At 42.8% G+C, this 16,605-nt stretch overlaps 1 long non-coding RNA gene across 2 annotated transcripts in view; it reads left to right on the top strand.

The window, feature by feature from the left end:
- The window catches only part of LOC119869390, a 111,222-nt gene that overhangs the window by 16,035 nt on the left and 78,582 nt on the right, over positions 1–16,605 (top strand). Inside the window, exons 4-6 of one of the 2 annotated variants that reach the window (XR_005370651.1) lie at positions 744–865; positions 11,988–12,074; positions 16,220–16,294. This is a non-coding gene — a long non-coding RNA (uncharacterized LOC119869390). The remainder of the gene's footprint in view (positions 1–743; positions 866–11,987; positions 12,075–16,219; positions 16,295–16,605) is intronic. The other variant, XR_005370652.1, reaches the window with a different exon arrangement.

The raw sequence follows: 16,605 nt of genomic DNA, 5'->3' as shown, positions 1-16,605 counted from the left end.
GATGGCTTGATAGGTGGATGGAAGGGTAGAGGTATGAAAAATCAAGTATAGCAAATTCGGGTAGTGAGTACACAGGTGTTCACTATAAAATCTTCCAATTTTTCCGTAATTTTCACGATAAAACGTAGAAACAAGAGAAACCTAGTAAGCTGCGGTACTGCCAGTAATGGCAACAGTAACAATAACAGTAGCAGAGATGATTCATCTTCTGTCATCTTCTCCCTTCTTGACCCTGCTCCAGGAGCCCTGCTGGTTCTGGAACGTTCCAGGTCTGGTCCCCTCTGCACCTGTTTCCTCCTGCCTTGGCTAACGTTTTTCCTCCCTGGTTGTGCCCCGCTTCTCTCAGATCTTTGTTTATATTTGCCCTTTTATCTGGCCATTCTCTGCCCTCCCGTTCTCACCGCATGCCTCGGCTGCTGGCATTCCCTGTCATGGTCCTTCTCTTTATGTTCCTCCCGTACCCATCATAATCTGCCTTATAGGACATTAAAAAATTTTTTTTTGGTCATTGTTTTTCCCTCACAAGAATGTAAACTCCATGAAGACAGAGGTTTTTGTTTATTTCATCATTGCCGAATGCCCAGTGCTAAGAATAATGCCTGGAACATAGTAGGTGCTCAATAATTATTCACTGAAGAAGGAACTACTACTACTACTACTACTACTACTACTACTACTACTACTAATTCATTAGACTTACAATTAAGCCTCAGATAAAGGAACCATTTTGGTTTTGGTTTCAGAGAAGCAGATCCTGATACAAGGATTCAGATACAAGGTTACCTGGGAGGTGATCCCAGGAGACACTGGTGTGGAGTGGAGAATTAGGATAGGCAAAGGAGGGCAGCTAATGAAGCCGCATAGGGTAAGTAACCCAGAGTTATCCTATAGGGTGAGGGAGTGGGATATTTATATGCCAGTCCCCCCAGTAGCTGAGAGCTGTTGCCAGGGGTACAAATTTCCTGACGCTCTTGTCTGTGGGCTTGCACAGAAGAGGCTCAGGAAGCCAAAGAAATGTCTCAGGCAAAAGACGCAGATGCTAGCCATTAGAAATCAGGCTGACATGTAGGAACTGGTATGGTTCAGAAAGATAGGGGTGGGGCACCCACAGATTCTGCTCTGTTACCCACGCAATGGAGGCTCCAGATCAACACTGAGAACTGTGAGGTTAGCATTAACATCACCGATCCTACACAAATTATAAAAAATCAGTGAGGGTTTTGTCTTTAAAATACTGCAGTTTAATTTTACTACCTAGATCCTAGATAATTTACCAGTTTTTTTAAAAACCTGTTTAGTTTATGGAAGATAAATTATTTCTTCACATATTATACTAAATTTAAGATGGTCTACTCTTTTAGTAATGACCTAACTAAAATTAATCTCACTCATAAAGCAAGAACCTCCAGAACAAAATTGTATTCACAGATCTGAAAGCAAATATGCTGACATTAAAAAATTTCCAAAATACCAAAGAGTCCCGTGCTGGATTCTATCTCATTAAGAACAAACAAACAAACAAACAAAACCCCACGTGGCCTCCTGTTTCACTGGTTGTTGTTTATGACTAAAGCTAATAAGCTGGGCAAGAGGGAGACATACAGTTCCTCACGGTGAAAATAAACAAACCAAAACACCATTCCCAGAAGCAAGATGTGGTTTGGAACTTAATAAAGTCAAAAAGCTTAAAGGAAACTTAAAGACTTATGGCCTCATCCATCATTTCGCCCAGACCACACTTAATTTTTATGTATAGAAGATAAAACACTGCTCAATTTGGTGACATTCATCTAAATAGTCAGTGTCCAAAGAAGAGTGGGGCGACAGGCTGAGTGGATAGGTAGCTTTTTAATTGGTTGGCGCTGCTTTAGGAGAAGCGGTAGGGCAAAGTGGTTAAGATCTCCCTTTGGTAGGTGGACAGATTTGCATTCAGTCTTCTCCCCCTCCTCCACCCACTCTGCTGCTTATTAGAAATAATGTGAGGGATCCCTGGGTGGCGCAGCGGTTTGGCGCCTGCTTTTGGCCCAGGGCGCGATCCTGGAGACCTGGGATCGAATCCCACGTTGGGCTCCCGGTGCATGGAGCCTGCTTCTCCCTCTGCCTGTGTCTCTGCCTCTCTCTCTCTCTCTCTCTCTGTGACTATCATAAATAAATAAAAAATAAAAAAAAAAGAAATAATGTGACCTTGGTGAGTTATTACTCTGCTGGTTTTCAGTTTTCTTCAGCTGCAGAATGGGAATTATGATACCTCACCTCTCCCTCCCGCCCTTTTTGCTTTATCTGGCATTGGTGGAAGGGTTAAAAGAGATAATATATGTGAAGCACCCAGTTTAGGGCTCAGAAGGAGATAGCACTGAGGAGATTATTCATTATGTCATTCATGCATCTGTTTAGCAAATGTTTATTGAGCATCTGCTATAGGCCAGGTACTTGGAGTGCATCTGTGAGCAAAACAAAGATCCAATGTGGTGTTTGCATTCTAGGGTAGAGGAGGGGTGTGGACAATGAAGAACTGATAGAGCAGGAAAGTAAGTTACACAGCAGATCAGAACACAGTGAGCACTGTGAGGAAAAAAACGGATAGCAAGGAAAACAAGATTAGAGGTGCCAGGGAGATGACGCTGTGCAATTTCATATACAGTGGTCATGATAGGCCTTATTAACAAAGTGGCGCTGGAACCGAGATTTGAACGAGGTCAGGGAGGACACCTGCGTCTCTTGGGAAGAGTGCTCTAGGCAGAGGGAATGGACAGTGCAAAGGTCCTGAGGATTCTGTGTGATTGAGGCACAGAGGGGAAGTCAGACTAGAGCAGAGCGAGGGAAGATGGGAGCGGGGCGGGAAGAGGGTGTGAAGACCCAGGGGTAATGGTTGGGGTGGGGATGGTTGATCCTATAGGGCCTCTACACTGCTGTGAGGACTTTAGGTTTTATGTTGAGTAGAAGGGGAGTCACTATAAGGTTTCGCCATCAAGCTTGATGAGACTCGATCTGAATTATCTGAAAAGATCACTTTGGCAGCTCTGCCCTCATAGACCTTCTGGAGAAGAGGTGGCAGCGGGAGACCTGTCAGGAGGTGGCTGCAGTCCCTTAGGTGAGCGGTGCGGGGAGGGGGAGGTGCTTGGCAGGGGGCTTGGAGGGGCCGGGTGGCGCAGCAGCTGGGCTCTCGGGGGCACCTGAAACGAGGCCAAGCAGAGTTCCCGATGGGTCAGGTGTGGGCCGTTGACAGTACAGCAAGGAGAACTTAAACTGTCCATATGTTTGGCAGCTCGTACTTTTTTAGTGACCATGCCAGACACCATTATGTGGGGGTAGCCAACTAGTTAAGCATTCCTTCTTTAATGGAAATTTAGTTTTTTTAAGAAATATATATATATATATTTTTTATTTATTCATGAGAGATACAGAGGGAGAGAAGAGAGAGAGAGGCAGAGACACAGGCAGAGGGAGAAGTAGGCTCCATGCACCGGGAGCCTGACGTGGGATTCGATCCCGGGTCTCCAGGATCACGCCCTGGGCCAAAGGCAGGCGCTAAACCGCTGCGCCACCCAGGGATCCCTTAAGAAATATTTTTGTAGGTGGTTGATACTATCTATAAGCCACGCTGTAATGAACAGTCTTTTGTATAAATATTTTTATAGATTGGGATTTGGAAGTGAGATTTTGATTAGAAAGGGATGGGTATTTAAAGTCTTGATGGGTTTGGCCAACTGACACCCCCAGTGCTGATCCCAATGCACCCCCCCCCCCACCTGGAAGGTGTGGCAGTGTGTCTGTCTCCCAGCTGCAGTGGATATTATGGCTTTATGAGTTTTTGACTCTACCTAATTTCTGTCATACGGTAAATTGTAATAGGATTATTTTAAAAATTGCTACTGACGAAGTTGCCTGGTGCATCTGGGTCTTGTTACCAGATATTAAACATTAGCAAACTTTGGAGACAGTTCTGAAATGAAGCATTTAGGTATCATTTCTTTTGGAGAGAAGGCTGATGACATTCTAATGACAAAGCTGTGAAGTGTTACAACATTACTTAAAGGTCACCAGATGTGGGATTAAATTGTCACTAATCTATTTTTTATGCCAACGTGAAATTGATAATTCAAGGGAAGCAGGAATCTTTATCAGTTAATGTCACAGTGTTCAATAATTATTGTATTTATTATTTCCCCCTCCAAAATTAAAATCCTGATTGGCGAGGAACCACTTTATGAGTCTGGGGAGCTCTTCTGACATTTAATATAATCTTCCAGTAAGTCAGATGGGTAGTTGTTTTGATGAAAGCCGTGGACAAAGTGCTATTAAACCAAATGCAAGGAAGACATTATTTTGTAAATAACTATGGTGATTAAAGCTTTGTTTCACATCATTAAAAATGTGTTACTTGATCCAGCGTTGCTTCTCTCCCTAATGCCGCTGCTGTTCAGTGGGAGATGCTTCAGTCTGAGGAAGCAGAGGGAAAGAAAAGACGCCCTTTTGGAGGAAGACCTCAGTAGAACCAGCAGTCTGCTAAACACACGAGGGGGGGCTGAGCTCCTCTGCCTGCGGGTCACGTAGGGGTGCGACTGTGCCCTTTGCTACCACCGTGCTTCCAGAACCTTCTGGAGGAATCTGCTGCATGTGCTGAGGATTTATTTATGTAGATGCTGTTTCAGCAGCGCCTCTGTCTTTGGCCTCTGTCTTATTGATCCAGTGAGAAGATGAAAAACTCAGAGCATCTCATTTGGGCAACCTTCGACTTGTGCCAAGCGTCCCGTCGCCTGCAGTGTGAGCTTTATTGCTCGTACAGTTCGAGGTGGCCGCCTGCCCAGGCAGGCTGCTGCCCCCTGCCCAGCACGCCGGCTCCTGGCTCATTTTGACTTTCCTCAGCCTCTGCAGCCCCTGGGGGTGAAGGTGCAGCTCACCTAATCTCCACCCTCCCGGAGAGCAAAACAAAACCTCCCTGGGTTTGGGTTCTTGCTCTTGCCACTCCAGTATTTAACTAGAGGACCTATCCCCCCCGCCAAAAAAACAAAACAAAACAAAACAAAACAAAAAAAACCCAAAAAAACAAAAAAACAAAACCCCAAAAAACCCTTGCTTTTTGTTTGTGTTTTTTGTTTTGTTTTGTGCAGGTCAGTCCCATCAGGAGGGAATCATCAAAAGCCTGATACTCCCTGAGTTGACATTCCTCTCTCTGGAAGGGGACAGATCTACTCCGCCTCACCCTGGGGTACTCAGGGCAGGTGGTGCAGCAGCCTGTTTGGGGGTCAGTCTAGACTGATCACTGGAGCGCGTGCCCGACAGATCTGATTGTGAAGGCAGGGGCATAGCCAGTTGGGGCCAAGTGGCTGCATTATTATGGAAGTCACCGCTCTCCAATTGATTTGAATCATTGCTTTAGTGACTGCTGTGGATGAGCATCTCATATATCACATATTGGCTTGAGTGAAAACAAATTGGTTTACATAACTCTAAAGTCCAACTTCTTGTATAAATGGCTCCAGAAGGACACACAGGATGTTCGGGAACATTTCTCCCCCAGCTCCAAGTCTGCTTTCTGCGGGCAAGGTCTTCCTGCATGAAGGCAAAGTGGCTGCTTGGTGATTCCCAGCTGATGGCCATTGCAGGCAGAAAAGGAATCTCTTTTTCTGAAATTCCAGCTAGTAGTCTGGGTCTGCTGCATTTCATCATCTGGGCTTCAACTGCATGCCTGCAGATGGTGTGCTCACAGGACCTAAGAAAACATGGTGCCATTCTGATGGGCCGGACGGGAAATCCATAACCGTTCTCTGAAACCACTAAAGTGAAGGGTCAGTCCCACCAGAAGCACATGGTCTGTGAGAAGGGGAGAGGTGGTTTCCAAAAGAAAATGGGGATGGGGTTTCCAGAGACAGGGGGATGGATGTTGAGTGAGAAAAAAAGATGACAGATGTCCATCCCAGTGTGTTGTCAGGCCCTGGGTCTCTCAGAGCACCAGTAACCCAAGAAACACTGTAATGATACCTTCAAATTTAAAGAAGATAGCAGAAAAGCAGTTCACATAGCACATTTTTATTTAGAAGATTGTATTTATTTATTCATGAAAGACACACAGAGAGAGGCAGAGACACAGGCAGAGGGAGAAGCAGGCCCCCTGCGGAGAGCCTGATGCATGACTCGATTCCAGGACCCAAGGATCCCTGGATCATGACCTGAACCAAAGGCAGAAACTCAACCAGTGAGCCACCTGGGTGCCCCACACATAGCACATTTTATAGGAGAGAGAACTGAGTTAATTAGCATCAGGATAAAATGAAATAAGGTTTGGTACACGGTAAATGCATGGTAAACAGTTGAGATTTTAGTGGTTTATTATTCTCTAGCTACCTTTTCATATATGCATATTTGATCGTGTGCATTATACTTACGACAAAATTCTGAAAATTTTCGATACATGGTCTTACTCCATAAACAAATTTTATAGCTGCAGTTTGGTGTCCAAGAGTAGATAAGCTCACTAAAATGGGAAGTGCAAGGGACGGATTGGGTGCCTTCTGGCTCCAAGGAAAGAGAGCTCTTGAAGTTGAACGCAGAGACTAGAATTGAATGAGGGGTCACACTCAAGGAGAAATATATATATATTTTTCTCTACAGAAAGGTATCTGTTGTGCAAGTAACGGTCCTGGGGGACAGAAAAGAAAATCCCACAGGAATGTAGATCTGAAGATCTTTTGAGGGAGCAGGAGGAAGCAGGCTTTGTAAATTAATAAATGGGGAGCTGAGCCCTGGGACTTGTTTTTTCTTTCAGTTCCCTGGTTAGCCTTTTACTTAATGGCAGCAGATACTTCTGGCCGGACTTGAGTTTTACAATTAATTCTGAAGACCCATAACTCCGTGAAGCTTAGAGTAGGAACTCTGGGCAAGTGAGATAAATCTGGAACTGCTGTTTGGGTTTTAAGAAATGGGCGTTTTTGCAGTTATTGTTGGCAAGGTAGATTCTTAAAATCTTTCTTGCTTCAAAATCTTCCCTTCCAGTGTGTATCCACGCAGGTGAAGGAGCAGCAGTGTGGAGGGGCCCAGGGCTGGGGAGTTTGGGCAAGAGGATGGTTGGGGGAATCCTTTTCCTATTTCATTCGTTTATTCATGTCATCTTGATTAAGAAACTAGCATAGCCAGGAGCCAGGTGACACAAGTGAGGCTTGTAGGGCACACAAGTCAAAGAGGTGTTTGTTCCCTCTTGGGTTGGTCGAAGTGTGGAGTTGGTGCCCAAGAGTGACTGCCACCTTAGGTTTCATGCCCCAGGACCTTCCCTTGACTCATCTATGTTTTGGCTCAGTCTGTGTCAGAGATCCAAAATGTCAGAGATCCAAAATGTCAGAGATCCAAAGATAAATGAGATGAATCTCTGATTCCAATAAGCTCCTGCCTGGGAAGTCCATGAAAGGGGACGTAAAGCTTTGAGAAGTGTTAAGACTGTGTTCACAGGGAAGGGGTGCAAAAAAAAAAAAAAAAAAAAAAAAAGGAGAACCTTGAAGCTCAGGGACCTTTAAAGCCTCTGGATTGGAGCTGGAGTCCAGAGCGGGAAGCACAGGCCTGGGGGCTGCTTTCTGATACTTGCGTTGGACTTGTCCTGGCCAGTTGTTTTTAAAGTCAAAAAATTAGATGTCATACTCCTATTTTTGGTGATGATATTAATATTGTCTAACAGGACAAACCAGATCCCAAGAATGGTAATAAGTAGCATCTGACAACAATGCTGCAAAATAGAGCTGATACTTGCTGAATGTATAATAAATGCATTATTCCATTTGGTCCCCACAGCAACCCTTTGAGGGAGGTATTATTCTTATTCTTATTTTATAGAAGAACGAATTGGAGTTCAGAGCCGTCAAATCATTTGTCCAAGGTCAGATAGTGCAAGGCTCGTCCCCCACGCTGCCTCAAAGGGTGACTCCAGGCCAGGGGTGGTGGGAGGCATTATGAATGACTTCTCGGAATTCCTAACCCTGAATGAACTTCAAAACATTGCTTATTTTAAAAACTAGAAGAAAGGCAAACCAGATTTCTCCAAAAAGTCTCTCAGCTTTCCGAGGAAGACTGAGAAGAGCAACACAGCCATCTGTGCTCTGAAACCCAGGTCTCCTTCCCACAGCCCACCCACCCATTCCCTCCCTGCCCTCCCCTTGTCCCCCCCCCCCCCTCAGAGAGGGAAAGCAGAAGAGGGGGATGGCTGTCCCTTGCACACTGCCCTCAGGGACTAGGAGAACAGTTACTGCCACACTGGGTCAGCCAGGCAGGCCCTGGATTTCTGCTCTTCTATGTTAATTAGAAAGCAGGATCTTAAGAGCCAATTTTGACTAAGAACTCTGAGTCCAATTTTCTCCTGGCCCTGATTGTGAACGGCCTGATCAATATTAAATCTAATTTACAATGATGGCCCCTGTGAAGCTGGCAAATGTTATGTCAACATACCGTAATGACTTCGGCTTCCTGAGCACACTTGTTAGTGGGGCCGCATCTGCCGCTACCACTCTCTTAACCGCTCCCACCTCGAATGCCACATCTGTGCAAATGTCCCCCAAGTTCTCCTGCCTTCTTTCCATCAACAGAGGCCCCAGGCCTGTCAATCCTTGTTGCCTTGTTTCTATGTGATGAACTCCAGAAAAGAAGGGGAACACAATTAATTTTCCTCCCACAACTGATGAACCAAAGAAAGAAATAATTGCCACTCAGTTTTAATAATGACACATTTTATGAAATTTCCATAAAGACAATTCAGAAAGGAACGTGGGGATTATATCTCCATGGGGGGCCAAACTGGTTTGCATTGTTCATAATGTTTATGCTATTATAATTCTATGTCGTCTGCATTTGCATCCCTGTTGTCTCCAGGGCAAGTTCTTGCAACTCATTTGTGAGGCGCTGAATAAAAGAGCTATGACAGAAGCAAGGCTCCCATTCGGGAGGTTTCTAGACTTTCCTCTTCTCAGAGGGGACTGGGGTGACTCTGCTGGAGAGAGGCAATGAGGTTCCAGGGTTGTTTCTGAAAGCCAGGAGGCAGGTATCACTCATGTTACCTTCCCGCCTGAAAAACGTCCAGGGCTTCTGTTGTTTGTGAGAAAAGGTAAAAACTCCTCAGCTCTGACCTCTCAGGATCTTTTAAATAATGCACCCAGCCAGCAGGACTCCCCAAGTCTGTAATATGCTACACTTCCTCCCACCACACGGATTTGACATCTGCTCTTCCTCTGCCTGGTTAGATTGTTCCTACACCACCTTCCCAAGGACAGGCTTCTCCCCCTCTGAATATCAGCCCTTCCTGTATCTTTTCATCATGGCTCCTCCTCCAGGTCAAATTTGCCCTTTTTTGGTTCTCATTGCCACCACTCCTTTGTCTCACTTGTAATTTGATATTTGTTGGTGTGATTCTGTGATTAATGTCTTCCTCTTCATGAAAATATGAGGTCCTTGAGAGTAGGGGCTGCGTCTGTCTTAGCTCAGCAGTGTACCCTTTGGGAAGAGTACCACCAGGACGTTGGGCATGATGCCATAGTAAGGCATTATCTCATCTCTGCTGAAGGAGGGGATTACTGTCTCTGTATTAACTGAGTGTTGGTTTGGCTGTTGTAACAAAGAAGGTAGTTGTTAGATTTTCTTTTAATGACCAGTGGAGAAAATTAAAGACAGCAGAGCCAGGCAGTAGTTCGAGAGTGCTTCAATGGGGAGCCCTCCCGAGCGAGGTTCCGTGACTCAGAGAGGAGGCCCGAGTCTGGGAAGTTGCGCCCAGGAGGGGAAGGGTGTGTGCTTTTTATGCCTGTGCAAGTTAAGAAAAAAAAAATGGGGTGGTTAGGGACATGTGGTTTTATGTGAGAAGGCGAGGCAGGGTGCATGTTCTTGTTTTTGGCTGATTCTGGTGTTCTTCTTTTAGGTGGGTCTCGGTAGGTCGCGAGTTGTTTGTGACTTGAGTTTTAGGAACTTACCTGAGGTGACATCTGGGGAAAGGGTGACCCCACCTATTAGCCTTAGGTCATCCATTTTGGAGAGGCCCTACCTCCGTCTGCCCAACAGTAATAGTGAACTTACAACAGTAGTTTACTTTGTCTGAGCTTCAGGTCATATGGTTGCTCCACAGTGTCAGGGATTTGTACCCCTTCTATCCCTTTCATACATTCAATGCAGATTCATTAGGCATCTGCTATATTCCAGGCACTGTTCCAGATACTGAGGAACCAGTAATGAACATAACAGAGGACATCCCTGTCCTCAGAGTTGATATTCTAGTGGGGTGGATAAGTACCTGAACATAATGAAAAATAACATGTATAACAGGCTATGTAAGGCTATAGGGGAAAGTAAAGGAAGGGGCAGGGGAGGAAGAGTCTGGAGGTGTGGATTCTGTTGAAATCCTAGCTAAGACGGCCTAAGAAAATCTCACTAGAAAGGTGGTATTTGAGTAAAGACCTGCAGAGAGTGAGGGAGCAAGCTATGAGGATAGTTGGGGAGAATGTTTAGCAAATACAAAAGCCCTGTGGCAAGAGAGTGTCTGGTTTGTTGGGAACAGCAAAGAAGGCAGAGTGATCAGTGGGAGAGCAGTGGGAGCTGAGGCCAGAGAGGTTATGCAAGACTGGATCACATAGGGCCTTGTTCTGCTCGCTCATGACTTGTAACTTGTGGTCCAAGATGGTGGCATGAGTTCCTGGCATTCTAGCCAAGGGCAAGAGGAGAAGGAGCATGGGTGGGCATGACCCTTCCCTTGAAAGCACAAGCTGGAAGTTGAACCCGTGATCATTTTCCCTCACATTCCATTAAACAAAATTAGTCACGTGGTGACACCTTGCTGTGAGGAGGTCTGGAAACTGAGTCTCTCGGCATCCAAGGATCCAGATGAAGCTCAGGGATTCTAGTTCATAAAAGTAGGGGTGAGGGATCTCGGAAAAGAGTAACCACTTCTGCTACAAATTCATTCTTTGAAAAAATAAAATGTGAAATTAGGAATTTGATTATCTCTTTAATAATGAAACCAGCTTTCCATGAAAGGAAAACATAGTGCAAATATTTTAGCTGTAATAGTACTTTACTTTTGGGAAATGTGCTGAGAATCCTTTCTTGTCCTGTTGTGGAAGCTCTATTTATGACCTGGTACACTAAACAAAAGCCTTGTCGGGCTACCAGTTAACTAAGGAGAAATGCTCAGGTAGGATTGCGTTGAGCTATTTTTCTCCTTTATCATGAGTGATAATTTTCTTTTTTATATTTCTTTCTGCACTATGTAAAAATATATGAATTCCATTATTAAGCTGTTTTCTTAAGACTCTGTCTTTACCCAGCTGAAGACTGGTACAGACACCAAGTTTTAGAAAGCATGTCTGACTTTGATAATGAGGAAATTCATAAAACAAGGCTAATGTAGCAAATAGTTGTAGTTCATAAATTGAACTTATTGTTGCTCACCTCAGAAATAAATACATCAATGGTGAATTTATTAGATTTTAATTCTTTGGCAATCCAGAGAAGAGCTCCTTTGTTCCTTAAAACTATACAAATTATAGTTTCATTTCTGGTGCTTAAGATAGAAACTCTCCCCTTGGTTTTTCTTCCACAGTGGTTAAAGAAATGCTTTGGACATCTCCAAACCAAAACAAAACTTGGAGTCATGCTATATTCTTTGATAGTTAATGTTGAATGAATGAATAAACTCTGAGAGGCTGCCTTGTTTCCTAATCGTTAGAATCTCAGGGTTGGAAAGAAGCTTAGAGATTAAGCTATACCATTTATCCTAGCTTGAACACTTTCAGTGATGGGGGCATGTCATCTTATGCAGTTCTGGTTCATTGTCACAGACCGTAAGTGATTAGAATAATTTTATTTCCGTAAGCCACATTATGATTTTCTCCAGTAGATCCAAGTTTTCCTCAGTGTGACCAATACAGAGTAAGTTTTAGCACTCTCTCCCATAACAATTTTTGCCCTGAGAAAGGGAAGGGAGACCCAGAGTTGGTGCTTCCAAAGTATCTTTTGTGCCCTTTCAGTGACCAGAGAGCTTCAGGACAGAGAACTTCCTACTTTGGACAACAGATCTACAACATTAGCTCATCTCTGGAAATAAAGCAAGGCAGGTAGGTGGCTTAGAATTTTGTCACCAACATGCTCTCTGTCTTTGGGCAAGTCACCTAATAATATTAGTTAATAATTGCTACCGATAATAGGATACTTCATATGATAGAAACTGTGTTCAGGTATTTATTTGCACTTTCTTATTTAATACTCATAGAATAGTAATGATAGTTACTACTATTATCCTCTTTTTAAGATAAAGTTGAAGTTCAGAGAAATGATGAAATAACCTCCCCAAGGTCCCTATGACATTACATTATACTTTTATCTTTTACAATGAGCTCCTTCCCTCAGTCTAGATGGGAAACAATGAATAACCAAGGCTGCCCAAAGCAAATGACCATTGTGGGTCCTGAAAATCCAACAGACATCCAAGGGTGAAGCAAAGGATGGGACAATGGTCATCAGCAAGAAATAGGAGAAAGCCTAAGCCAAGTTCCGTGAGGGCTGCTGTAGCAATGATATAGATAATAGGGAGTGCCCCAAGAGACCTGTATCTTGGGATGCCATGAGGATCTAGTAATAGGCAAAAGACAGGTAAGACTTATGTTGTTAAGAGGACATAAGTGCTGAAGAGATTATAATATCCTCTGCCATATCAATTCAAAATAAAAATAGGGCAGCCCGGGTGGCTCAGCAGTTTGGTGCCACCTTCGGCCTATGGCATTATCCTGGAGATCTGGGATCGAGTCCCCGGTCGGGCTCCCTGCATGGAGCCTGCTTCTCCCTCTGCCTGTGTGTCTGCCTCTCTCTCTGTCTCTCATGAATAAATAAATAAAATTTAAAAAAGAGAGAGAAACATTAAAAATAAATGTAAAAAAGTTCAATGAAGTTCTTTTTTCTTCCTGTGCCTGAAAACACCTAACACCTGCTGAATTCTCAGTAGAGGTGAGATAACATTTATTGACTTACAGGAACCTTGGAACAAGCAGGTAATGGTGGGACAATGTTACTAAAGGAAATAATACTAATAAGAGTTCAGTTGCCATTGTTGGATATAATCAGGGTGGCTTGTATTTGCTGAGATTTTAGAGAATAGAGAGAATTGGATTAGCCACAGAGTCCAAAAGTGAGACTTCATTTACAGAGTTGGTTGAGTGTCTTCATCATAGAAGCTTAAAGGGCTTAAAAATCCTGGGAGACAATCAGACCTTTGAGTGATAATTCCAGATGGCTCTGAAGTTAACCAGAGGAAGGAACTGATTTCAGTGATTTAAGATGTCATAGATTATAAGACACCCATTGATTTGATAGCATTTTAGAAAAAAAAAGAATTATGACTATCAATGTACTTGGCATATATGATGGAGAATTTGCTCTTGGGCGTGAAGATTAATGGTCCCAGCTCATCTGAACAAAATCTGAACCAAATTTAGTCTTGATATGTCAAGTTCAGAGGTCTTACAGAACAGAAGTGGGCTTATCTCCTCAGTTCCACTCAGACAACTGGATGGTGTAATCACTGCAGGCCCGTTGTTTTAGGTTGCTTCTGGTGACAAAACATCAGACCTAATGCTTGGAGGGCATCTGGGTTTTTGACCCAGTGTAGTAAGTCTGAAGCTGTTCAAAATACTTGTAGGTGGAAATCATGAGCATGGATTCTCCATTTCTGAAGCTTCTAGAGGGAAAAGGGAGAGAAAGTGACATGAGAACAGGAGACTGAAGAGGTAAAGGAAAGCTTTACCAATAGGGCATGGCAGTTACCACCACTTCTATTTTATCTCAAACCAGAGATAAACATTCCAATCAAATGGAAAGTATATCAGTGGAAAGACCACTTGGACACTATCCTGTTGCTAAGGTTACTTCAGAGATAGAAAAGTTTCAAGCAGATTATTGGTGTGGGCCCCCCAGGACCTCAAATTACAAACAGAAGACTTGACCATTAAGATAATAGTGTAGTACACTTTAATTTCACATGGTTCAGTTTTCTTAAAATCAATAATATAAATTTCAATTATCATAAAATTAGTGTCTGAGTGGGGAGGAAACACATCTCTGCAAGAAAACTTGGTGCAGTAATTGTTAACATAAAGGAGTTTCAAGCTCTTTTGTGTAGCTAAAAGTTGCCTTCCCTTCAGTGACATAAATGCTATGCCGATTTCCTTCTTCTTTAATGAGAGAAATTTAAACCCTAATTAAAATAGGGAAACTAAACTTGGGCTTGTATCGTGGTTGAGATGCTGGGCGTGTATGATGAGTGTCACGGAGGTGGGCAGGCTGCTCTCTCACTGTAGAGGAGTCAGAGACTTGCTTGGTGAGATTGAGTGTGCGAGTCTATTTTTAGTGTTTTGATGAACATTCTCATTAAAAAGTATCTGCAGCAAAGTTCGGATACTGAGGCAAGACATGGATTTATGGAGAGGGTACATTGAGGTCCTGGCGTTATAATCCTCACAAAAAAAACAAGCAAAGCTTTCAGTAACAAACTCATAACCTTCTGGAACCCTGAACTTTTTAATTAAGAGAGAAATAAAGGAGCAAAAGGTTGTGAGAGAAAAAGAGAAGGAAAAGAAGAGGGAATATGTGCATGAATTGAAAACAGTGCAGACAAAGCACAGTTATTAGGTTTTCCTACTTTTAAGTTAGGAGCAAAAACCATAAAACCACAAAATCTCTCTCTTGTTCTTGAAAGTGCAATCAGATGTCTGTTTTTGCTGATTAACATCACAAGCATCTTACATTTCACAAGGTCTCTAAAAGTCTTCCTTAATTCAAGGTAAGATGTGAAAGACACACAAGCTATTCTCGGTAGGGATTCAAAGAACCTGTGCACCCATTCAAAACACAATGAGCTTTGGCAGAACACTGTGCTACAATATCAATTATCCTCACTCAATAGCATTTCTGCCCCCTTTTTGTGTGTCTTTTTGGAATAAGAATGTATGTTGCCCTTATTAAACCTACGGAATTACTTTTTTCCTGCTCCTTAGGAAATCTAGCAAATGCAGACAGTTTCAGCGACTTAACAAAAAAAAAAAAAAAAAATCTAATTTCCACTTGAGCAGCTCTGAGGTTAGGTCAGCAGAAAAAAAAAAAAAAACTGCAGTAGCTTGTGTTGATGAATATTTTATAAGCTCTACCATCTAATAAAAGATGTATTTAAAAATGGGCAGGATGCTGGTTAGGAAAATGTCCTATTATTTAATTATCATGTAGATAAAAGATGAGTTTTGAGTGTGATGAAAGAATGCACCAGCCCACAGACAAGCTCGATTTGGGGTCTTTAGACTCTTTTCCTTACGTTCGCCATAGATCTTCCATCATGGCCTCCAACTGCTGACTTGTATAATCAATGAGGCAACGGGGTGATTACAGAGCTTGACCCATGTGGAGATTATTTAGTGGCCTCAATGGACAAGAGAAATCTCTAAAAAGCTTCTAATTAGCACACCCAGTCAATGAAATTGCAAACCTCATTATTTGAGTCAGGGCCAAAAAGTACAGGCCAATATAACCCCCAAATGACATCTTGGCAGTATTTGGAGCTTCTTACCCACAGAGTTCAGAATTACACTCACCATGATCTATAATAATAATGATGATGATGGTGGTGACAATACCAACAACTCTAAAAATAGCAGCAACCATTTGTTGAGCGCTTACTACGTGCCAGGCATGATGCTAAATGCTTTACATGCATCATTTCTTCCAATCCTTGCAGTAACTCCACGAGAAAGTTTCTATTATCATGCTTATTTTATAGGAACATGAGGTTTTTATAGGAAAATGAGGTTAATGGATGCTTAGCTAGCAAATGATTGAGTTGACTCCAAAGCCAGCAGGCTTTGCTGGAATGGAGACCCACCATCCCACCCGTTGTATCTTTTCTAGCAAAAACCATAGCCTTTTTGATGTGTCTCATGGAAAGATGACAAATGCTTATGTTAGGAATGCTTATAAAACTAATTTTGATACCACTGCATACATCTTAGGCCTTTACGAGAAGCCAGAGCAGATCTTTCTAGCCAGTAGAATAATGGAAGCATGGTAGAAAAAAATAATAGACTAGGAGTTAGATGTCCTGAGTTCTAGCACTAGATCCATACATAACAAGCTGTGTGACTCATCAAATCACTTCACCTCTCTCATTCTTGGTGGCTTATTCTTGGAAGTGATGATTGTAATATTTGCTCTCTCCTTGCAGGGTTGTTCTGAGAAAACAATGCGATGATGTACCTGAAAGCTCTTGGAGAAGTTTCAAGTGTTATGTAAATGAAAGGTGGTAATTAAAAACCTCCAGAGAAGGGCAGCCTATCTCAGTCATCAATTATCATGTTTTCTTCCTTGTCAGGAAACCTGTATTTTTCATGCTTCTTGGGGGGTATCGATAGCTCTGTGCAAAATTTTTGTTTGGGGTATGTGTGAAGAAAAGGATCACTCTGACAGCTCAGAACCCATTTGTGATAGGAACTAATAACCACATATAAACTGATGAAAGCAAAGGCAGGTGCATTCTCATGTGAAATTGTGAAAATTCATACTTCCATTTATTGGTTTTTATACTTAGTTATAAGAAGATGGAATATTCAA

The sequence above is a fragment of the Canis lupus genome, chromosome 15 (assembly GCF_011100685.1).
Source record: "Canis lupus familiaris isolate Mischka breed German Shepherd chromosome 15, alternate assembly UU_Cfam_GSD_1.0, whole genome shotgun sequence".
Classification (NCBI taxonomy): Eukaryota; Metazoa; Chordata; class Mammalia; order Carnivora; family Canidae; genus Canis; species Canis lupus.
The sequence above is the reverse complement of the archived record's forward strand: the minus strand, read 5'-3'. Positions and strand labels throughout refer to the sequence as shown.